This window comes from Dasypus novemcinctus, chromosome 2 (genome assembly GCF_030445035.2).
Source record: "Dasypus novemcinctus isolate mDasNov1 chromosome 2, mDasNov1.1.hap2, whole genome shotgun sequence".
In the NCBI taxonomy this organism is placed as follows: domain Eukaryota; kingdom Metazoa; phylum Chordata; class Mammalia; order Cingulata; family Dasypodidae; genus Dasypus; species Dasypus novemcinctus.
Window position 1 is genome coordinate 98,618,869 of NC_080674.1, and position 24,293 is coordinate 98,643,161.

The window sequence follows — 24,293 nt, forward strand, 5'->3', positions numbered from 1 at the left end:
ATTTTGACCACTTTCAAGTACACAGTTCAGGAATGTTAATTACATTCGACACCCTCTCTGAGTTTATCCTCAGAGTCCAGTCGCTGACCTCTGACCTCTGACCTAGAACTATCTATTCCAACCTTTTCCTAGCCTGTCCTGGCCCGAAACAGAATGAAAGCAAGTTCTTTCCTCAAGCCCTGCTTTTCCACTTAGGAGGTCAGTGCAAATGACTGGTGTAGTCATAAGACTGAGTCATTTTGGCCCTGAAATGAAAACTCAAAAAAGACGATAGTTCAGACACTCACTGCTGGGAAACAGTAGAACAAACGTGAGGAACATGTTCTTTGGTGCTTTACTCCTTCTGAGCTGTGTAAACTTAGGCAGGTGACTTAACCTCTCTTAGCCTCAGTTTCTTCATCTATAAAGCAGGGATGATAATCTCTTACAGAACAATTGGGAGGATTATGTGAAAAAACAAAGGTAAAGCACTTAGCCTAGTTCCTGGCATGCATAAGATATGATAGTTCTTGTCACTCAGGAGCCAGGAAATTACAGAACAATCAATCTATTGGGTCACTGGTGTTCCTAGAACTGTCGGCAAGCACTTCCACATTCCCAAAGCGGCAGCGGCCTTCCCTAGAAGGCTCGTTGAACACCTTTGCTTGTCTTCCCCACTTCAACAAATGTCCAAGGACCCAGGCCGATGACCCCTTCCATGGGCATGTCGTCTCATAGTTGACCCATAGGGGCACGTCTCTAAGGAGCCAAGTTAGTTCTGGCAAAAATAGAAACATGCCAGCTGTCTCAGTTTCCTGAATGCCCACTCCAGCCTCTCAGAAGTGGTGAAGGTATGATTTTGAACTTCCTCTAGATCTGGCTGGATGTTACTTCTCCTCAGAGTCAGCACTTGATTTCCTCTGTGCCGATGACCAGCCCTTCCTGGCTGAGGTATTGTGACAGCCTTCGTGCCAACGTGGGCGAAGTCTTTTGAAACAGGGGAAAGGCTCACTAGTTAGTTAGCTGTAATCCTCCAGTGTGGTTAGGTTGTGAGTAATTTTACAAGTAGAGCTGAGGGTGCTGGCAGTTCATTTGGTTGAGACTGTTTTACCTACTTGTACAGCATAGTGGGAGATTAAATGGGGATAGTTTATGTAAAAATCTCCGTCAACTGTAGAATTCCTTACAACATGTAGAATTCAATCCAACATGGATGATGATGAGAGGTCACACCCAGGCACACACATGCACACACCACCCATACACCACACACACGTACACTCCCCCTCCCAGCTACACACGTACTGCGCGCACACAGACACACGTACCACACTTACGCGTGCAAGCACACCCCACGCCACATTCTCTAGTGAGGAAAGGGCCTCGTGTGGCCTTGGGAATTGGTTAGGATAAAGGGTCCTTATTTCTGCTAGTGCTTTTGCTCCCCTTCAAGCCAGATCTGGCTGTTGCCTCAAAGCAAACGGCACGAGAATGCCTTCTAGGTCTCCACGGTGGACTCCAGCCTGCTGCTCTATCACACAGTTTCCAGAAGGTGGCGCTGCATCCCGAGCGGAGCTGGCCTGTCTGTTGCCCCGCCCCAAGGCGGCCAGAGAATTACCGTGGAGTCAGGAAGTGTGTCTGCGTGCACACCCCAGCTGCAGCCGTGGCAAACGCAAACGATGACACACAGGCCTGACGAGGCCCTTTATCAGAAGCAACGGGGATCTGGCGTCACCGCGCAATGGAAAACAAAGTGCTTCTGCCTGGCTGACCAGAGCTCACATTTACCCACTGTTGATTCCCAAGCATTTATAGGCAGAAGTTTCTGGACATTACCATGACTCACATTCACTTTCTGTAAACCAGAGTCAGCTTGACACGTCCCCCTCATCTTGGGCCATTACTTGACCGGTTAGGTCACCAATTGTTATTATGCTAACTGAAAGGATTCAAGCATTTTCTAAACACTTCTTTTTTTAGGGGCAACAGTAACTGGAAAAATCTACAGTTTGAGATTTTTGTCACTTGGCTCCCAAAATAGGTTGGCTTTATAAATTATTTACATGTTCAGAAGTATACTGTGTAAAAATTCAAGTGAAACTTGCAAAACCTTTTTCTGGCAGGAAGCCCCAGAGGGGATTGTTGGTGGGAGACATGCTGACTGGACCAGGTGTGGCCGCAAGAACGCAGGTTATGGTGACCGTGAGGAAGGAGTCAACTGAGGAGCTGGCTCAGAGACTTTTTTTTTCAGCCAGAAAAAATGGAGATGACTGGAATTGTTCTTTCTGGGGATTATGGCAGAATTTTGAAATTGGGGGAAAAAGACAAGATGGGGTTAGAAATTGGAGAGGAACTAAAGAGCTAGAAGCGCTGGAGAAGGTTTGAACAAATGAACACGAGCAAGCCTGGGTAAAACCCTGGATTTATATCGGGCAAAGCACCTGGAGAGAATTAATGTGGGAAGAGGAGGGGCATGAGAAACTCTTTCATCTCCAGGAGCAGGGCAGGAACAGCAGCCTGAAGTCACCTCAGGTGGCTTGCCTGGGCCATTCCAAGGTGGTCCACATGCCAAGACTAGCTCTGCCTGCCTCCAGAGCACTGACCCTCCTCTACCCGTATTTAGAGGGAAATACATCTTCAGGAAGTTCCTTGCATTCCTAGTCCTGGTTCTGACTAATTAATTGGTCAGCCAGAAATTCTTTCTTCTGATTTTCAGTCCTCTTTCCCATCTTGTGAAGTCTCAAATCTCATTGTACAGCAGAATGTCTCCTACAGAAATGTGTCAGTTTCACATTTTTGTGTTTATTTGTGTATTTTTTGGTCCTTTTAGATTTTTACTGAGAAGAAGAATCCTTGGGGCCTGAGTAAGTAGTGAACCTTCTTGTGGTCTCTACTGAGCTCTCTCTTTCAGATCTCCCTGGTTTAGGCCCTCCGGCTGCCCTGAGGACAACTTATGTAAATTTCAGGTGAGCAGTAAGCAAGCAGTTTAAGGCATGTAAATTTCAGGTGAGCAGCAAGCAAGCACACACCTTAACACATTTCACATTTTGTCCAACCCATCTCCCCTCACCCCTGACGGTGCACCGGAAGAATGATGCTCATCTGTGTAATGCATTCTCATGGATGGAGGCAAGGTGATGAGTAATTCTTGGCTTGTGATGTAAATTCTATCCCTTCCTTCCCCTCTCAGAGAAACATGTTGGAGTGGAAGACAATGAATGAATTCTGATTCTTTAAGAGAGCCTGTGCTCTGGGTGTATATGTGTTATGTGAGAAAGGGGAAACAAGCTGCAAAATGAACTTTGCTAAGTAACAGATGATGACTGACCCAGACACATACTGAAGTAGAGAACAGTAAAGCCAGGAAAGAAAAACAGCTTTCATCAGTGCACACACTCAGGCAGGGAGAAACATACCTAGGCTTGTCATTTTTTAATATCTAACGTGTATGGGATAGGTGAGGTGGATTCATACCCTGTTAGGGATGGGGAAACTGAGGCTCACAGGAGGCTTAAGTCAATTTCCTGAGGTCATGTGGCATACCAGGGCTACAGCTCAGTTCATCTACTTCCAATTCGTGCCCTTTATACTCCTGCCTCTTATCCTTGGCAAGGTGACTGAAGAAGGACAGGGACAAGTCTAGTAAGTCTCTCATTCTATTTTCATAGGAACTGAGGCGAGGTGCCTCCTACAATTCCCGAACGTCTGCCAGCAAGTTTCCCAGCTCCCAGGTGAGTGTTCCACATCTGGTGACATTGACTGATAAATCCAACTTTCACAAGACACTCGGGCGTGGCGGGGTCAAGAGACTGGCTACAAGGGAAGCAGATGTGGCTCAACTAATAGAGCGTCTGTCTACCACATAGGAGGTCCAGGGTTCAGTACCCAGCCTCCTGGCCCGTGTGGTGAGCTGGCCCACGAGCAGTGCTGCCACTGTGCGGGAAGTGCCGTGCCACGCAGCGTTGTCCCCAGCGTGGGCGCCTCACACACAGGGAATGTGCCCCGTAAGGAGAGATGTCCCACGCAAAAAAAGCACAGCCCACCCAGGAGTCATGCCACACACACACACACACACATGCACGGAGAGCTGACACAGCAAGATGACACTTGCTGGTGCTGCCTGACAAGAATGTGAGTGGACACAGAAGAACACACAGCAAATGGATAGAGAGCAGACAATGGGGGAGGGGGGGAGAGATAAATAAAAACAAATCTTTAAAAAAAAAAGAGACTGGCTACAGTATTGCTCAGGATCCTCAGTTTGACAACACCAGTTTACGTAATTTAAGAGACGTGTGGCAGTGATGAAAAGCCAGTCCCTGGAATGCCAGCCAGGTTTTTATCACACGCCCCTCTTCCCTTTCTGAGAATTGTTTGCATAGTGGAGATTTCCTGTCTATATTTTTAGTGTCTAATTCACCATGGTTGCTCAAGTAGTTGTGGCCATGTTTCATTGACTCATGCAGATGTCCTGATTCTTCTAATAGAACTGATGACTGTTGAGTGGAAATAAGTCATTGTGGAAAGTCCAGGAATTGTCCCATAGCTGGTCTTTTGGGCTTCTGCTGATTTTCAGATTAAGGTTTACAGAGAACTTCACTTCCAGAATTATAAGATCTCATTATTTACCCTTTTAAAAAAAAATGCTGAATTGGGAAAAGAAAACATTCTGGAGGAAACCGAAAGGGAAATGGGTGCAGCAAACATTCACATACCTTTTTTTTTTTTCCAGTGGCCCCTGCTCCATGCTGTTTTATTCATCCAAACTGGATTTCTCAAAGCCGCAGGTCTGCGAGGAAACACTGCATGGTGAAACAGCTGAGTCACAACTTTGATGCTTCTCTGCAATTACAAATGTTATCACCTCATCTGACATGAGAAAGGGTGTTGGTTGAAAATGAAATATACATTAGGAATAGGCTCTTTGGAAACAGCAAAATGGCTTCATGAAGAGAAGGCTTTTCTTAAAAGTCTAAGGTTATAAAGAGGCAGGAATCATCTCACTTCCCACCCCCACAATAATGGAAATGAAAACATCAGAGTAAACGGCATGAGACATTTGCCATTCTAACATCATGCTCTCCAGTTACTTTGTTCCGTGTCCTCAGCATGTGACTGGCTAACACCCCGTGCCAGCCACCCCGTCTCATCTTTTGTCCTATCTTCTTTACTGTTCGCACTGTCTGAAGACCTTATTCAAAATCACCTTCACTATGAAAGTCTCCTTGTCCCCCTATAGACATCTCTTCATGGTATGTATTTTGCTTCTGAAAAAAATTTTTGCCTTATTTTCAGGCCATTCTCTGGGTCTATCCTTTCTCCAACCGATTGAAAGCTCTTTGGTGGTAGAGGCAATGCCTTCTAATACTTTGTTTTTTTAAAATTTATTTTTATTTATTTAATTCCCCTCCCCTCCCCCGGTTGTCTGTTCTCTGTGTCTATTTGCTGTGTCTTGTTTCTTTGTCCGCTTTCTGTTGTCATCAGCAGCACGGGAAGTGTGGACGGCGCCATTCCTGGGCAGGCTGCTCCCTCCTTCGCACTGGGTGGCTTTCCTTCCGGGGAGGACTCCTTGCGCGTGGGGCTCCCCTACGTGGGGGACACCCCTGCATGGCACGGCACTCCTTGCGCACATCAGCACTGCGCATGGCCAGCTCCACACGGGTCAAGGAGGCCTGGGCTTGAACCGCGGACCTCCCATGTGGTAGACGGACGCCCTAACCACTGGGCCAAAGTCCGTTTCCCCTTCTAATACTTTTTATTCTCTCTTGTGCTTGCTCCTTCTCGTGGGCAGACTTCAGTGTGAACAGTATCCAGCCTCAGATCTCACATATTCCCAAGTTACATCAACCAGATACCCTCCTAGCCAAGCCAAGAACAAAGCCCCCACCCAAAATTACATGGTGAATGCCCCCCTAAAATAGCCAGGACGTGCAAACGAATTAAATTTCATATTCCACCTCTACCTAAATATGACCTTGCTGATACCATCTCCTTATTAGATGACAAATGCGGATGTTTCTATTTCGTGGTTGCTATTTGCCACATGCTTCCTGGTCAGGTTTCCAGGTAACCTTAATGGCTGTGCTTCTGGGGAAGGAGGGGTAGAAAATAACTCACTTCTTCAGTAAGTGGTTTTAAAAATATACCGGCATTTAAAAGCTTTTAAAGAGCAGGTCTCCCCTTCTGGCCGCTCGGGCCCTGTTTGCTTTGTGATAGGAGCCCCTGAAACGTGGCACTCAGCGACATCTGCCTAGGACAGAAGGCAGATTGAAAGTCCAGAAGACTTATTTTCTTCTTTTTGGGCTTTCCATGAGGGGCGTGGGAGACAAATCACTTTGGGAAGCAGTGGTCAGGGAGGTTTACTGCACCATACGCTCTTCATTCATGTATGAGGCGAAACAGACTCAACAAGTGAATCCCAACCTACAGAGCAGAGCAGTTTATCCTGGAGGTCCGAAGTTGACAGGGGATCAGGAGGGTAAGAAGTTGGGGCTCTCACAGCCTTTATTCCACTCTCATTTTCTATCCAAAACTTGCAGGGGAAATGTGCTCAAATTGCTCGCATGTTTTGATTTGACCAGACCACAGTGTAGCTACCCAGGTTTATTCTGGCACGGTTGGGGTCCATGGTTCAAACTAGGACTGACGTTTAGTTTTAGAAACTGGTAGGAGTTTTCTCCTCTGCCAGGGCTTGGAGTTTACCTTCCCTAGGGCATTGAGCAAGAACTTCATGTTTACAAAGATCCCAGATCCCATGATCTCTTCCTGTCAGGGAAGGAGTAGAGGGAGAAGGTACATACTGTCAAGTACATCTTGCACCTTCTCTCCCTTGGTTCTTACTCAAGTGTGAAGCTACCAAGGAAAGAATAGGTGGGGTGTTGGAGGTGAAGGGATGTATTGGTTGTTTGAGCTCTGAAAAGAGAATCTTAAAATTCTCACTATAAATCAAATCCTTAGATCTTCTCTATACAGTTTTATGTTTTTCTAAATTATTCCTAAAAGCTGTATATAAATCAAGTTAAAAAACTTACACTTGGGAGTGGATGTGGCTCAAGTGGTTGAGCTTCTGCTTCTCACACAGGAGGTCCTCGGTTCAGTTCCTGGTGCCTCCTGAAAAAAACAAGGGTGAACAAGCAAAACAAACCAACAGTAAAACAACTCAGAGGAGCTGCTGTGGCTCAGGGGTTGAGCGCCAGCTTCCCACATACGAGGTCCCGGGTCCAATCTCTGGTACCTGGTACTTAAAAAACAAAACAAACAAACAACACAAAAAACTTACTCTATTTTATTTATAAACATACTTCTATATATTATACTATATGCTGTGTTTTAAAATTCTCTGGGGATGTAATTTTTTTTTTAAGTGTAGTTGTGTTTCCTTTAAATGATGTACACTCACCACTCAATTTCTTTTTTTGTGCAAATCCTTATTTTTTATGTATCAAAGTTTTTAAAAAATCAAGTGTTCATACAGTATTTGGCAATATCTAACCGCTACTAAATAAACCCCAAATTTCTTCTGGGCTTTTCATGTGCCTGGTATCGCCTTGAGCAGATCTGGTCCAACATTTGCCAGAGCGCCATATGCCGCACCGAGCTGAATCCTGTGGATGCATTGCTGGCAGGCTTGTCCATCTTGGTCTGTGAATTGCTTCTCATCATTATGGAGAACTTGGCTACATAGCTTTTCCTGAATAGGTACATTTTTTTGTTTGCATTAGACCATCTCTGTGGCATCATAGTCTAAGTCTTAAAATAAAAATTTGAATGCCTGTTTTATATAGTAGATCATATGGGAACTAATTAAAATTTGCACATGAGTTTTTTAGAAGACATTAGAGGTTGCGGGTCATGCAAATTTTTACATGTGTGAAGAGATAAACCATGCATATATATATATGCATGCGTATATAAGTATGTGTATATGTGCATGTATATGTATATGTAGCAATATATGTGTTCCATCAACTCTGTGAAAGTGAGAATTCCAACAAAATAAGGAACAAACTTTTATCATTTGGCTTTGAAAACTCTGAAGCACCATGTTTCTACAATTTCCTGAAGGCACTATGTTTCTACAATTTGCTTAGGCAATTGAAGCTGTGTAAGGGTGAAACCATAGGAACTAAATGTTGCATGTTAAGGCAAATGAGGTCCAACATTCTCAGGTTTCTAGAAGGCTTTAACTCTCTAAGTCACCTTGACTTTGGGTGGGAAAATCCTGGGGGAGGGATTAGGGTGGGGTGGGGAAGGATAGTAAACAACCAGAGTATAGGGCTCTAGAAAGCAGGACCTGATAATGACCTTTAGAATCCCCACAAACTGAAAATACTAAAATGCATTTTCCCCACTCTACCAAATACACATATAATCCAAAATAAAGACTATGCAAAGCAACAACAGAAACGTAAAAAATTCTCCCTGATAACTACATGGTTGATTAAAATGTTTTAAAATTTTCCTTTCTCTTTGTGATTTGCTGAAGCCTTAAGTGTAGCTCAGTCTGCTTGTTAGCTCATCTACCATGGCGGGTGCAATGGGGAAGAGCAGCTCTGGAGACAGTCAATTGAGGGTATGGATGGAAGGCTAGGGACAGCTCTTGATGGAGGGGTAGCACATCTGTCTTGCCAAGGGCCAGAAAAAATAAAGGGAAAGCCTATGCCAGGGCTCTAAAGTGAGTGGATTTTAAAACGTATAGAACAGCTCCTCGTAGGCCCTGAGCATTGGGTACTTAGTTTATGATTTGAACACACTCATATTCTAGCTGGAAGGCTGGAGGTAAACAGACAGCTCATTAGGAAAATAACCAAAGTGCTAAATATAATGAAGGAAGAAAGCAGCAGATCCCAGACAGAACACGACACCGTCCTTTATGGAAGATCAGGGGCCAAAGTAAACCAATGCCTCTGTCCCTCAAAGGTCAGCCGTCAAGGGCTTTGTCAGACCAGGAAGGGAAAGGAATTTCAAATGGCCTTTAGTGGAACACACAGAACTCTGGCCCCTGAGACCCAAATAGGGACCCAGAAATGTGTAGCCACCCCCTGTATACACAATGCTTAGAGACCAGACAGCGTCCTCCATCCTCTTTTTTTTTTCTCCCTTGCTTTTTTGAAGAAAAGGATGACTAAGAAATAAATCAGGGAGTGGGTGTAGCTCATTTGGCTGAGCACCTGCTTCCCATGTACAAGGTCCTAGGTTCAATCCCCAGTGCCTCCTAAAAAAAAAAATTGAATCCAAACAAAAGCCTTGTCTCAATTCCAATACAAAACAACCAAAAGCTGAAGTTCTTTATTTTTGCACAGATCAAAGGTGTGTTAAATAATAGTAAACATATGTTAAATAATATTCAAATTTCCCGTTTTAACCATATCCAGATATATAATTCAGTACTGTTAACTACATTCACAATGTGCTACCAGAACATTGAAATACAATGTTCAGTAGATTCTCAGTTGTTTTTGACTTCCAGTTTCCTTTGCTGAATTCTGTCTTCTGTGCTTACCATCTGCGTGTGTGAGAGAGAGCAAGCGAGCATAGAATAACCACTGATGCTTCCCTGTCAGTCTATCTTCTGTGAGTGTTATGAACCTTAGGGACTCTTCTCTGAAAACCTGGGAATTGTGCTTATGTTGCTCCTGAGTCTCCTTTAGTTTTCAATCATCACACAGTTCTTGTTTGTTTTGTTTACTTGCTCTTACTAGAGTAGCAACCTCGTGGACTCTGTGCTCTTCAGAAGTCGGGTTGTGATGAGAAGACCAAGCCCAGAGAGCAGAAGACCTAAGTCTTGGCCTGAGTCAGGCCTACACTGAAGTCAGTGACCTCCTGTGGGTACTTCCTGAGAGTTGGCTTTTGCATCTGCTTGTCGGAGAGTTGTTTTGAACATGGAACTAAATAATAACCATGAAATCATTACTAGAACGTAAATTATGTGCTATTATTACCTGAGTTTCTATTTCATACCAAGGCAAAGGAACCCTGGTAGTCATTCATTTGGCATGTTTTCTTTTTATTCCTAGCATTCATTTTACATGTTTTTGCCTTCTATTTCTGTCCATGGTTTGCTTTGAATTTTATAATGATGTTATAGAATTTTAAAATGATGTTGCCATTGTTGAATCATGACTGAGTCAGCCACTGAGAATATGAATCAGCTCAAACTCAGGAAAGAGTCAAGTCCAGTAGGACCTGATGCTATGAAGTCAACTTCTGTTGGAGAAAATGAACCTTTCCTCATTGTAAAGTTCTAAATGAAATGCTATGACAAAGTAGTAAGTACCAAAGCTAGAACTTCTAGGGTAAATAACCAAGGAACTCAATAGGCAATAAAGAGTCAGAAGAATTTACAAACAGCTACAGAGGGCAATTTTGAACCTGTAGGCCTAATAACCTATAATCATCCTTGAAGACAAGAATATTGTAATCTCAGCAAGCTGAATAAAGAAGGCCAACCAGTGAATCAAGAATATGGTTATGCAATGGCTTACCTTGCAGTTCAGAAAGTTTGCTGACAATTGGCTCTCTTTCTGTCTGCCCTCTCATTGAAGCCCAGAAGGGTTGAACACTTATTAGAAGCCCAGGTCTCAAAGTCCTTAAGCATCAATCATTATTGTTTGTCATGTTTCTATTGTGATTGTTATGTTTATAAACCAGCAATTTCATCTGTGAAACCCTAATGAAGGGAGTCTAAGCCTTTGATTTTCAGCCATGGTCCCCTTTGGAAGTCTGGTAAACGCTACCAGATATTTATATCCCTTCTCAGATATTTATAAAAGTATAAAAACACACAGGATACTAGCAAAACCAATGATATTGAAGGATAGTTATCAAATACATTTTAAAAATGTGTGATATAGGGAGCGAAGGTGGCTCAAGTGATTAGGTGCCTCCCTCCCACACGGGAGGTCCTGGGTTTTGTCCTCGGTGCCTCCTAAGAAGACGACGAGCAGACAACAGACACAGAAAACAGACCGCACAAATAAGGGGGAAGGGGAGAGAGGTAAATAAAATAAATTTAAAATAACTTGTGATATAGTAACATAGATGCTTTATTAATACATTAAATAAGATCTATTGGTGGGTTAAATAAGCATCATACCTTCAAAATATTGGTGAATAAATGATATTTCAAAAGATTGGTAACAATTGTTGGTGACAAAGTCACAGATAGCTATTGTGGTGTGCTAACCTACCTTAATAATTGAATGAAATGCCAAAATTCAGTTTCAGGTTAACGAAAACAAGTGTATTTTTTTTCCCATCGTCAAATTTACAGATCCTGGAATTCTAGATAAGAACCCATCGGGTGCCTTTGGCACTTAAGCACCCCTGCCAGAGTGACTTCTTGACTACTGGCCCAAAGGACACTCACATGGACTAATAACTTCTTCACAGATCATCCCAACTGGCAGGTTTCCATAGTATAAAGTTAATGGCAAGAAATGAAAGTGAAATTCTTTTGGGAATTAGAGTCAATGTACTACTGGATTTTTTGTTTTGCTGAACTGGCCAGATATCCCTACCACAGATAGTCAAGGTTTTAGACCACTTTTCAAATGAATGTTTACAGAGTTGTCTTGACTCCATTTTAGGGCTTCCAGGCCCCTTGAAGGAAGCTGAGACCACTAGTATGGAAGTGGTGTTAACAGCCAGATGAAGGTAAACCAGGGCCCTCATCGAGATGTGGCGTGAGAGTGGGAGTGGGAGCAAGGAGAGGCAAGAAACCTTGGAGCCCAGGCATTGCAACAGCTCGGGGCCTGCAGTTTCACACAACTATCCCCCACAGCCCGGGCCGCCACAGAGCATGGTTCAAGCGGGGCAGTTTTACCAATTTCTGTGGATTCATTTGCAACCACTTCCCCAGCATGAACTGAGATACCACATATGTAGAAATAAAAATGAAACCTACCCTTTTTTTTTTTGCTTTAGGGGAACTGGTTTTATTTTAGGGGCTAAAAGGAGGCAAAGGATATAGTGATGTCCACAATTAGACAATATCCGTATAGAACATATTTTTAAGACAATGAAATAATTTAATATGTCTTAGAAACTGTGCTTTAATTTTTTCAATGATAGAGTTTTTAATTTTGGCATCATTTTTTAAAAAGTGACACTGCTATATATTTTGTTAATGTGTACAACTTTTTAAGATATATTAACAAATTATGTTCATATGTATATATACAGATGTGTGTGTATATACACATATATATATATTGTGTGTGTGAATGTTATTAGATACTACCTAGGAAAGAAGAATCACTTTTAGAAAATAGATTAAAAGGATGGTAAACCAAAGGGAGTGATCCTATTTATTAACTCGATTGTTCCTGAGTCACATACACAGTATTTCCAGACAAATGGCTATGGGAACTGCACATGCTTTGACAAGGTTTGAGTAAAACCTGGATAAGGGAACTGTTATGAATAAAAAAAAAGGAATTCAAGTTGTGCTGTAGGTTTAGAAAATGTGGAAATGAGATCATAGCAGAGAACAACAAATTTCCTTTTACTTTTGAAAATAACACTTCTCTGAAATTGTATATAATGTGTACTAATGCAGGTGGCAAATACTCAGGATGAGACTCAGGCACACACAATAGCACCTGCTCTTGCCACTGGCCTGTGGAACTCTCAGTTTCCATTTCCTCTCATAGAAGTTTGATGATTAAAAGTGCCAGTCAGAAATTATAGCATTGATGTGGAGAAAGTGGCATGGTAGTTGCTGAAGGCGGGGAGAGGGAAGAAGAGGTGTGATGTGGGGGCATTTTCGGGACTTGGAGTTGTCCTAAATGATATTGCAGGGACAGATGATAGACATTATATATCCTGCCATAACCCACTGAATGCACTAGGGGAGAGTGTAAACTACAATGCAAACTATAATCAATACAGCATAGCAGTGCTCCAAAATGTATTCACCAAATGCAATGAATGTACCACAATGATGAAAGAGGTTGTTGACATGGAAGGAGTGGGCGTGTGGGTTGAGGGGTATATGGGAACCTCTTATATTTTTTAATGTAATATTTTTTGTGATCTATGTATCTTCAAAAAAATAAAACTAAAAATAAATAGAAAGATCTTACAGTGATAAAAGAAAAAAAAAGTGCCAGTCATAGATCTATCCAGGGATGTAGTTTACAATTCAACTCTGGGACACGTAACTGATACTGTAGGGGAAGTGGATGTCACTCAAGTGACTGGGCTTCTGTCTACCGTATGGGAGGACCCGGGTTTGATCCTCCTGGTAAAAAAAAAATGTGTCCACATGGCAAGCCAGTGCCCACACAAGTGATTCATGCAGCAAGATGATGATGCAACAAATGTAGAGATGAAGGGGAGAGTCAAGGCAAGGCTCAACAGAAACCAGAAACTGAGGTGATGCAAGTGACAGGAATTTCTCTCCACATCAGAGATCCCCAGGATTGAATTCCAGTGAATCCTAGAGGAGAAAAACAGGAAGAAAAGACAAAAAGAGAAATAGATACAGAAAATCACACAGCAAATAGACACAGACAACAAAAAACCAAACCAAATGAAAACAAACAGTAAATGACATTGTAGGGAAGTGAATGTGGCTCAAGCAGTTGGGCTTCTGCTACCGCATGGGAGGTCCCAGGTTCAGTTCCTGGTACCTCCTAAAGAAGATGAGCAAGACAGTAAACTGATGCAACAAGATGATTCAATGAGATGAAGCAATGAGGAGATGCAACGAGGAGACAGAATGAGTAGACACAATGAAAGACACAACAAGCAATAGGGCACCTCCCTTCCACATGGGAGTTCCCAGGTTCAGTTCCCAATACCTCCTAAAAAAAAGAAAACAAGCAGACACAGGGCAGACAGCAAGTGCAAACAACAAGGGTGGGGAGAGTCTAAGTATATAAAATAAATCTTTAAAAAAAAATGACATTGTATAACATTTGGGGTCCCTCACTCCCATAAAGAATTCATTCCCTTCTTTTCTTCATAGGAAGTCTTTTCTTTCCTGGAACATTTAGAGAACAGCAGCACACAGTGTTCTGGGAACTGTAGGAGGATTAAGAATGACCTTTAGCTGAGGAACCATGTAGCACAACTACAGGAGATTTTGACCTATTTTCTTTTTATGTGTATAATGTTGCACCTCTAAGGGAAACACTGGCAAGGTCCCAAGCCAGCCTTCAGGTAAACTCTAAATATTCTCAGAGAACTGCCTTTAACCAATAGATAAATTGTCTAAATACACATCAAGGTAAATCCTGCCGAATTTGCAAAAGGTGTCTCTCATTTGAAGTGGGGCTGTGATTTCTTTTTAAACGAGGAGAAATAAGATAAGGTGTACATTGTGGTAACACTGGTTTCTTATACCTGTTTACTATGTGGCAGGTTGCAGAGCACTTTCACATAGTTTCCGTTGATTTTTAGCCATAATCTTAATAGAGCAATGATATAGTTGAGTTTTACAATTATATAAAAAATATAATGAGGGGGAAGGACATTCTTTTTTTCCTGTATGTTAAATAGTTAATACAGTGGATCTAGCAATTAAGGAACAATTCATGATAAACAAATAGATTTATTTATTTTTTAAAAAAAGATTTATTTATTTACTTCTTCCCACCCCCCCCCCCAATTGTCTGTTCTCTGTGTCTATTTGCTGCGTCGTCGTCTTTGTCCGCAGCATGGGAATCTGTGTTTCTTTTTGTTGCGTCATTTTGTTGTGTCAGCTCTCCACGTGTGCGGCGCCATTCCTGGGCAGGCTGCACTTTCTTTCATGCTGGGTGGCTCTCCTTATGGGGCACACTTCTTGCATGTGGGGGTCCCCTACACAGAGGACACCCCTGCGTGGCAGGGCACTCCTTGCGTGCATCAGCACTGCGCGTGGGCCAGCGCCACACAGCCCGGGGTTTGTTCTGCGGACCGCCCATGTGGTAGGCAGACACTCTATCCATTAGGCCAAGTCCGCTTGAGTGGAACTAAATGAAGCAAAATTCTCACAATCCAGGGAGCTCATAAACTAGAGTTTAAAAACAATGTTCTAGTTAAAAGATGATGGTGTAGTTATTTTTCCTTTACCTCCTTCAATAAAAACCTACCAAAATGATTTTTTTTTTTTTTGCAGGGAGAACCAAAGATAGGATTTATTGGAGACCCAATCATCACCTGTCAGTCAGAGGGCTACGAAGTGTCTGAGGGGATCACGTCAGGGCCAGGGCTGATCATGGTAGAGCTGTGCTGGAGTCAGAAACTGACTCTGTAAGTCCACAGGCAATGCAATCACCTCACCAAAATGATTTTAAAAGGACGAAACTTTGATACGAAAAGTCCATCCGCAATGAAACTGGGAGATAGTTAAAAATCTCAAATCACATTAACTGCCAAATAGGATGCATTTCAACCAATCAAGAGAGACTATAGAAAGCTGAAACACACTCTAAATTCCAATTAGGATGCAGGTGTCTCTGAAACTAAGTGATATAAGGGACCCAAGTGAGGTTCTTTTACTTAGAACAATGATTGAGTGTGCAGATGGGACATGGGAGAAATGCTGAACATCCCTCTGGGGGCTTGTTGCACGATGCAGAGTAGAGAGGATGGCCAGAAAGGTGGAAAGAAGTTATTGGGCAAGATGATTATACTCCTTGAAAATATATTTCTTATTCAGGAGACAAGGCAGAGAGAATATAAAAGGGGAAATGGCCATCACTTTTGCAGTGCTTGATCAGATTCAAACAAGCCACTATAAATAAATACACATTAAATAATGAAACAAAAGATTATTGAGTTGGGATTCTCCATTGTGATCCTTACTGACATCTTGTCCTGGCTCAACCCCTTGCCCGGGCTCTTCTCCATAATTCATAAACAAATAGTAATCTGGGAGAGAATGACCTCTCTTTGGAACAGAGAGAGTCAATGTTTTCATGTGGACTTGGGCCTGTCAATAATACAAGAGCAAATAAAAATAAAAGAGGAAAGAAATGCAACAATCAAAAGGTAGATGAAGAATACTCTTAAGAAGACTTATTGCAGCAAACCAAAGAATTTCAAATGTATATTTTTCTACATTCTGAAAGAAACTTAAAAAAATAGTCTTTAAAAAGAGAATTTTAAAATGAGATATAAGAAGAAAAGGCAAAGAAGATAAAGTAAGCTAAAAGAATTGATAAAAGAAATTAAAGGTAATAAAACTATTATAGAAATGAAAATCACATTAGAACAGATATTTTTGAAAACGTGTTTGGTGATACATAGGTCAGTCTAGAAAGAATGAAGTAAAATTTAAAGGAAGAAAAAATGAACCAAAACTGAAATTAAGTAGAGAGAAGATAGTTTTAAAAGACATTCAACAACAAGCCAGCAAATGGGATAATAGGTGTCCCTGAAGTAGAGAAAAAACAAATGTCAAAAGTAGACAAAAACTCCACTGCAATAAAGGATGATCTGAACTTGCAAGTTAAAAGAGAGTTCAGGGAAAAAATCCAACTGATAATAGAATGATCAATATGAAGACACATAATCTCAACAGACATCTAGATAGAAAAAACAAGCTTCCTATAAGAGGAGACAAAGAATAGGCTAGCCTAAGATTTCTCAACAGAGATATTCAATTAGAGAAAAAAGTAGACAACAAAATCTAGTTAACTAAGAGATAAATCAAAATAAAGTCTTAGGAAAGGAATGCCCAGTGTCAAAGGACTGGAGAAGAGCCTTGAATTCATTTAAATATAGCAGTCAAATAAATGCACACAAAATTATGGTTAAAGAACAGAATTTAACTATTGCAAATCCTAAACATATAAATGTACAACATAATATAAATGTACAATATGTCAAAATTGTGTGTAGAGAAATGTGAAAATTAGCTTGTTTTCTTCTCTCCTCATTTATAGCATGGACCCAATAGGGGCCATCAAAAGTTGAACTCAAGAAACAAAATTTACTTGCTCATGTTTAGAAATTAATACAATATTTCAAAATTTTGCTTTTGTAAATAATTTCTGAACAGCTTGTAGTCTTTGTATTTTATGGTTTTCTTATACTTCAGGAGGATTTGATGAGTCAGGCAAGGTGAAGTGGAAATCATGAACAGGGATAATTAAAAAGTTAAACTTTTATAGAAGACAAGAGAGGTTGAATTATTTGCATCTAGAAAGGCCAGGACTCAGGAATGATTTTGAGAAGGAAAAAATGATTTATTGACGTCCAGCCAGACTCGGGAGCTTTCTGTTTCAAACCCGAGCCCTGAACAAGATTTTCAAGTCCTTTTTATACAGAGAGGAAGGGCCAAATGGTTGTTGTTGTTTTTTTTTTTTCAGTGCTCAATAGGCTTGAATTAGCATATATCTTCCACATCCTAGGTAAGCTTTTAGCATGGACTTCATACATTCTAGATAAGCTTTTAGCACATTTGGTTTTCATTTTCCTTGAATATTTAAAGTTTATAGAGTTTGCATTGCTAAACTGTTTCCTGGGACTGGAGTCGTTGCCATGGTCACCAAGGGCAGGACTGCAGCTGCTCACTGTCCCACACCCACAGGTTAGGACGCAGACCGCTTAGGTTATCTACGAAGAGACAAACAGCCTCCCACCCATAGCCCACATCATTTTCTCCCTTTATGCCGAAGCTTAATTTGTTAAGCAACAATAATTATTGTTGGACCTATGAGGTGGGTGGCTGTTTGTTGTTTTGATTGATTATTTAACTTAACAATTTTCAGTGAGGAGTTACAGACAAAGTTCCTGTTTTTAGAAGTTTTCATTCTGGACAGTAGAATACTGGGGGCGGGGACCCCGTGCAGTTCTCTTGCGGCCACTGGCGCTCACATGGATTTCCAGTCAGGCTTCAGATCCATCTATTAATTTTATTTTACTTTTAAAGAGTTTACATTTTTGATCTTAAAGGGGTGCTGAAGGGAAATGATTTCTTTTCTGTAACTGCTTTTTGCTGGCCGTGGGCTGTAGTTATTGCCTAACAAGGTGTAAAACTTTTATTTTATTTTATTTTAACTGGAGGAAGATGGATCTGGCATTTTGTAACAAGCTGGATGAAGTTTTCACATGGTTAATAAGATGTTCATTTTGAAATAAACTTAATTAAAATTTTGGAAGACTTGTTTTTAAAAGAGGACATTGGATTTCAGAGGTAGACAAGGTTAGGTGCCTATAAAGATGGCACCTCTTTTTAAAAGCTGGTGGGAACAGTGTATATATATATTTTTGTTTGTTTGTTTGTTTTTAAGTTATTTATTTTCAGAAAGAAATTGTAACAGATACTTAGCTTTGTTTTGAAGATGCATTTCAGGCTGTTTAATGATTGGCACTCATGTGCTCTGTTAGATGCTCCTGGTTAACTGGCACATTTTGGGCAGTGGGTTTCATTCAGGATTAGTGCACTAACTTGGAAATTTTTTTAGTTTTACCTGTGGGAGAATCAGAACTACAGAATAAAGTTGTTTTTATTAGATTTTGGTTTTAATTGTACAATTTCTGATAATTTTGACTGTTTAATAGATGACCCATTATTAGCAAGCAAGCCTTATTTTTGCTACACAGTAGAGTACAGTAGAAAAGTAAGTTGGCTGAGCTTGGCTAAGATTGCCACCTTAATTTATAGACATGTTTATTAATTATTTAGAAAATGAAGTTACCAGAAATTTAACATGTTTAGTATACTTTTGTACCTGATCCAGAATAGAAAAGATAACGTTATAATTATTAGGCATATATTTAGTACAGGATAAAAGTACAGTACTTAATATTAATTAATGTATTACTTAATGCATAAAGATTCTGACTTGCTATTAATAGTTTTAAGTTTCAGGTTTGTAATACTTTACATGTTATTTCTCCACGAGAGCAGGCCATAATGCTAATTGTGTTTAAGTTTTACTACAGTATCCTGGTAATCACGGCTCCACTTAGCATACTGAGAGTTTTCAGTATTTTACTAGCCTGGTGCACAGTGCTTTCTGACATTGTGGAACAGTGCCCATCTGGAGGTGATATCTATTCTATGCTTGGCTGTACTGAGTCATCATTGACTGCTGCACGAGCTTGAAACTACAATGTAGTTTTCGTCAACTTCAGGAACAGAACCAGAGGCTGCTATAGCAAGTATTTCTATTTGAGGGGTCAGTGACCAGCCTAGCCAATAACTCACATGGAAAGGCAACTTGTAATATATTCAAGGCCTGGTTTGAATGCACAAGAAAGTTTGACAATTTTAAAGTTTATTTTTTGTTTTTATATATTTTAAACATTTTAATGCAACACATTATATATCAAATGACTTTGTTTATTTATACAGTTTCACCATGGAGATTAGGTATTTTATTTTAGTAATAGAGGGAAAAAACTATTTTTCATTGTTAAAATGAAAATGGAAGATTTTCAATAGAATCAAGATAATTTTTCGTTATCATTTACTTAAATATGTACCTTGTTGTGGCCTTTAGGCAGGTTTTATTATCACAAAGTTATTTTTTGCTACTAATACTAATCCAGGTTTTTAGTTAATGACTTTTTTTTTTCTTTTTAATTTTAATTTCTCTACCCTTCTTCCCCCCGCCCCAGTTGTCTGTTCTCTGTGTCTATTTGCTGCGTGTTCTTCTGTGTCCACTTCTGTTGTTGTCAGCGGCACCGGAATCTGTGTTTCTTTTTGTTGCATCATCTTGTGTCAGCGCTCCATGTGTGCAGCACCATTCCTAGGCAGGCTGCACTTTCTTTCACGCTGGGTGGCTCTCCTTATGGGGCTCACTCCTTGCGTGTGGGGCTCCCCTACATGGGGGACACCCTGCGTGGCACGGCACTCCTTGCGCGCATCAGCACTGCGTACGGGCCAGCTCCACACGGGTCAAGGAGGCCCGGGGTTTGAACCGCAGACCTCCCATGTGGTAGACGGATGCCCTAACCACTGGGCCAAGTCCGCTTCCCTGTGAATGATTTTAAAAGCATACTGACTACTAGGTTCTGGAACACCTTACAATCACATAATTTGTTTAATTGTAATCCAGGAAAGATTTTTCCATAGCTTTTATGGACTTTACTTACTGAAATTCGGCAACAGAACCACTAACCACCCTTATTTTAAGGCTGTTAAAAGGTTTAAACTGGGAAATTACAGGGCAATCTGATTTTTAATTTCCCAGCCTAGTAGATAGGTTTAATCTGCCACACCTAGTCCCACTCTCAAAGCTCTTGCGAAGAGAAAGCCCTTTCTCAATAGTTCTTATAATCAGATTTTTATATGACCTTTCCATCCTGCTTAGTTTAATTTGGGCTCCAGAAATATTTATTCACATATATAATTGCGTATTTAATTTTTAACAATTTGAATAGAGCTCTTTTAAGAATTTTTATTTGTTAATTTGATATTATCATCCTGATGTATAAAGATATATACTGGGCAAATAGGCAGACACAACTAGAGTTAGACACAGAAACACAATTCATTGATGTTACCTATAATTTGCATCATTTTATATACTGTTTAGCTTAATTGGGTTCCAGAAATATATATTACTTATATAACTGCATATTTAACTCCAACAATTTGAGCAAATAGGCAGACATGAATAGTTTGACACAGAAACATAACTTAGTTACTTAAAACTTTCATTTTTACAAAATAAGTGTCACTGCAAAACATTTTAAGGACTCCTGAAACTTTTTTTAAAATTTGCACTATGACCATGCAGTTTTGCACAAGAATTTTGTTTTTTAACTAATGGCTTGTAACTAAAATGTTCCCAGTGCATTAACACAATTTTTTTGTTTGTTTGTTTCAGAACCTTATATTTTACTTCGAATTTTGTGATAGAAAGCAGGGTTACTAATATGAATAGGCAGGAGACAGGGATGTTTCACATCTGCTTTTCCCTGGACTATTGGGGCAGGAGCAGTTATGAAATAATCATAAGCAAAGGCAAGGGGTGAGGCTAGGCTTGAAGTAACCATAAACGAAAGTAAGGTTAGCCTCGAATTTACACTTACAACAATAGGTTCAAGCCAAACTCACTCAGTTATAATTTTAGTTATTATCTTTCCACTGTTTTATAATATAAATGCATTTTGTTTTTGTTTTTTACAGTTTTTAACTGATGTTCATGAAGAGCAATGTCCTTAGAACTGTGCCATTAATTATAGAAAATCCCATCTAAGAAGGTGCATTTCTTTACCAGAGTTGTGTCACACCATCCTTTGGGCTCTCTGCTGGAAAAGTAGAATCAAGTCTCAAATAATGCCTTTTTAAATTGTATCCTCTAGTATTATAGATGTAGGACAATACAGCATCATACCTCTGTGAATGTAAAATATCTTGTACCTGCTTTATGATATGTAGTAGTGACCATGCTATATCAGACCTGTTTTCAATGACGTTATTCTAGAATGTTTTCTTTCCAGATGATGGTTGAGAAGTTAATAAAAAATGGTGCCAGGTACCACAACAGTAGCAGAACTTGCTGTTTTCTGGGATTTTTGTTTCTTACTTTTTTTTTTTTTTCTTTTCTTTGTATTTAACGGAGTGTGCTGGATGTCTGTAATTTTGTTCAGATGACTGCAAAACTTGGAAAACCTGTTGCTGCTCTTGATGCATAACATACTGCTATTGGTCTTTATATATATATATATATATATACACACACACACACACACATATATATATAATTTGAATTTTTGGAAACTTTAGCTGTGCTTTCAACTTTGGAAAAAGTATCCCAGTTGTACCATGTTGAGTTGGCATTCTACAGAAATTAACAGCCATATTGGTCTAGAAATGTTAAATTTAATTTTTTCCCGTTTGTACAGGGGTAACGCACTCTTTTAAATATGTAAGGTCTTCTCTACATGGGTTTGATTACAGAAACTAGTAAAGTAAGTATTCTCTAAATAATTAAAAAAATAAATGCATTTATAAATGATCTTAACTCAGTTACAGTTTTCATTAAGTTTTAAACTTAAGGCGAATTGAATACTTTTATTAATTAAGCTGCAATAATTTTATTAGTAACAATCCTGTGAAGTTTTGCCTTTTCCTAGGAACAGAACAAATTCTCATCTGTGAGTTATGCATTTAATTCACCAGCAAGAGAGTATTGGCTTTTAAAGATTCATTTTCAAATTACTTTTTACCATGAATTCTTAGCTCAGCTGACAAAAGCTAAACAGATTTTTTTCTCTCTGTGGTTTTACAACCCCAAAGTTCCTAGTCAGACCATTAAAAAAGCTATCAAGTGATTAGAGGTCTATTGTTTCAAGCAATAGCCTCCTTTCTTCAGACAAGTTTACAGTTTTAAAAACATTTCAAAACATTTCTATGTAGTCTCACAGAGAGAGAGAGATTTGGAAAAGCAGAAGAACCTGGGCAGAATGCGAATTTATTTTGGCCTCTGACACCCTAGGGAGGGAACTTTACTGCATTTATTTTGATCTTGCTTTTCATCCCCTCCCCCCTTCCAGGCAGTCTGGTGCACAGCGACCAAATAGGAATGCAGCTTATGAATAGAAGGTGTGGACTCACGGGAAAGGAGTAAGTCGCTTCCCCCTTTCCAGCTTTCTGCCAAAATGGGTGGAAAGAACCTACTCAAATTCGGTGCTCCTCCTGGGGACCCAGCCACTCTGACTGGGGCCAGCCCTAACAAACCCAGGTGTGTGGTGCGGAAACGGATGGCCCCCAAGCTCTGGCAAAGGGGCAGACCAGAGATGAGACAGCAGATCATGTGCAAACATCCAGACTCCTCAATTTTGCCCCATAATCAATTTACACCCTTGCCAATGGCAAGGGAGGGTTCCAGCTTAACCAAATTCCACCACTTTACATAACCATACAACTCCAAACCAGCATTGAGCTGATACAGACAGAAGCACAAAGGTCACTAATCTGACCCACAAGTTTTATGTATAGATATTTTTTCCAGCACAGTTGCCTGCAGCCATCATAAACCTTAGAAAAAGAGAACACTTAACATTAATTTCTGATATGAAGTGAATTCATTCTCAATTCAGCACTACAACAAAAGATTCTAGCTAGACCTTTTTCACTGTTCGACTTTACACCCAAACCACCTTCACTAGAAAAGCCAATTCATTTTTCTGTAACTAAGTTTTTAAAAATCCTGACCAATTTCCAGGATGATAGGACTCACACCTATAAACATCCTTTTCCATCATAATCAAGCCTCCACTCTTTCAGCAGAGATAAGACCAGTGTTAGATTCTACCATGCTGTTAGACAAACCCCAAACACCAGGCTTTTTCCTTTTTTTCTCTTTTCCAGACCTGAAGAGAATGGCTTCCCCGCAAATTTCTGGAGGTACTAGGGCTCTCTTGGGAGGTGATTGGTCTCCCACCCTAGCAATTAAAGCTACGGTTCTCCTGACTGTGCTCCCTGGGGAGTCTTACCTTCCTCCACATTGGGAGTTCTTTTTTGTTCCTGAAATTTTCCTTCAGACCTTTCATTGCCCTTGATTTTTGTTGGGAAGATTCCAGTGGAGCCTACATCTTTTCTGGATTAAATTTAATCCAGGGGCACCCTAATGATTGGGGTTCACCCACGTCCTCCTGGCTTTCTTGGGGATCTGGAAGGGGCAGTAAAAATGCTACTGTCTCTGGCCTTCATTTGCAATGCCGGACAAGCCCCCAAAAATGTTGTAGAAGATGAGAGAGGTTCAATTATTTGTGTATAGAAAGGCCAGGACTCAGGAATGATTTTGAGAAGGAAAAAATGATTTACTGATGTCCAGCCAGACTCGGGAGCTTTCTGTTTCAAACCCGAGCCCTGAACAAGATTTTCGAGTTCTTTTTATACAGAGAGGAAGGGCCAAATGGTTTTTTTTTGTTTCAGCACTCAATAGGCTTGAATTAGCATATGTCTTTCACATCCTAGGTAAGCTTTTAACATGGACTTTATACATTCTAGATAAGCTTTTAGCACATTTGGTTTTCATTTTTCTTGAATATTTAAAGTTTATAGAGTTTGCATTGCTAAACTGTTTCTCTGGGACTGGAGTCGTTGCCATGGTTACCAAGGGCAGGACTGCAGCTGCTCACTGTCCCACACCCACAGGTTAGGACGCAGACTGCTTAGGTTATCTACGAAGAGACAAACAGCCTCCCACCCATAGCCCACATCAAAACCATTCAATTAATAATGGTAATAATTCCAGTTTTTCACTATTAAGAATAATCTGAATCTCAGGAGTGATTAAATTATGAAATAAATAATGGATTATCTTGCAGTTATTAAAAAGAATGATATAAATCAATAGATACCTACATGAAGTGATATTCAAGAAATATTGTTAATAAAAAAATTTAAGTGGCAGATCTAT

At 40.3% G+C, this 24,293-nt stretch overlaps 1 long non-coding RNA gene across 1 annotated transcript; it reads left to right on the forward strand.

Moving 5' to 3' along the window:
- The first annotated feature begins 560 nt into the window (after positions 1 to 560).
- On the forward strand, positions 561 to 5,052 carry LOC131280122 (uncharacterized). Its single transcript, XR_009187726.1, has 5 exons — positions 561 to 830; positions 2,810 to 2,945; positions 3,070 to 3,113; positions 3,648 to 3,710; positions 4,712 to 5,052. It is a non-coding gene; the product is annotated as an uncharacterized lncRNA (long non-coding RNA).
- The last annotated feature ends 19,241 nt before the right edge of the window (positions 5,053 to 24,293 follow it).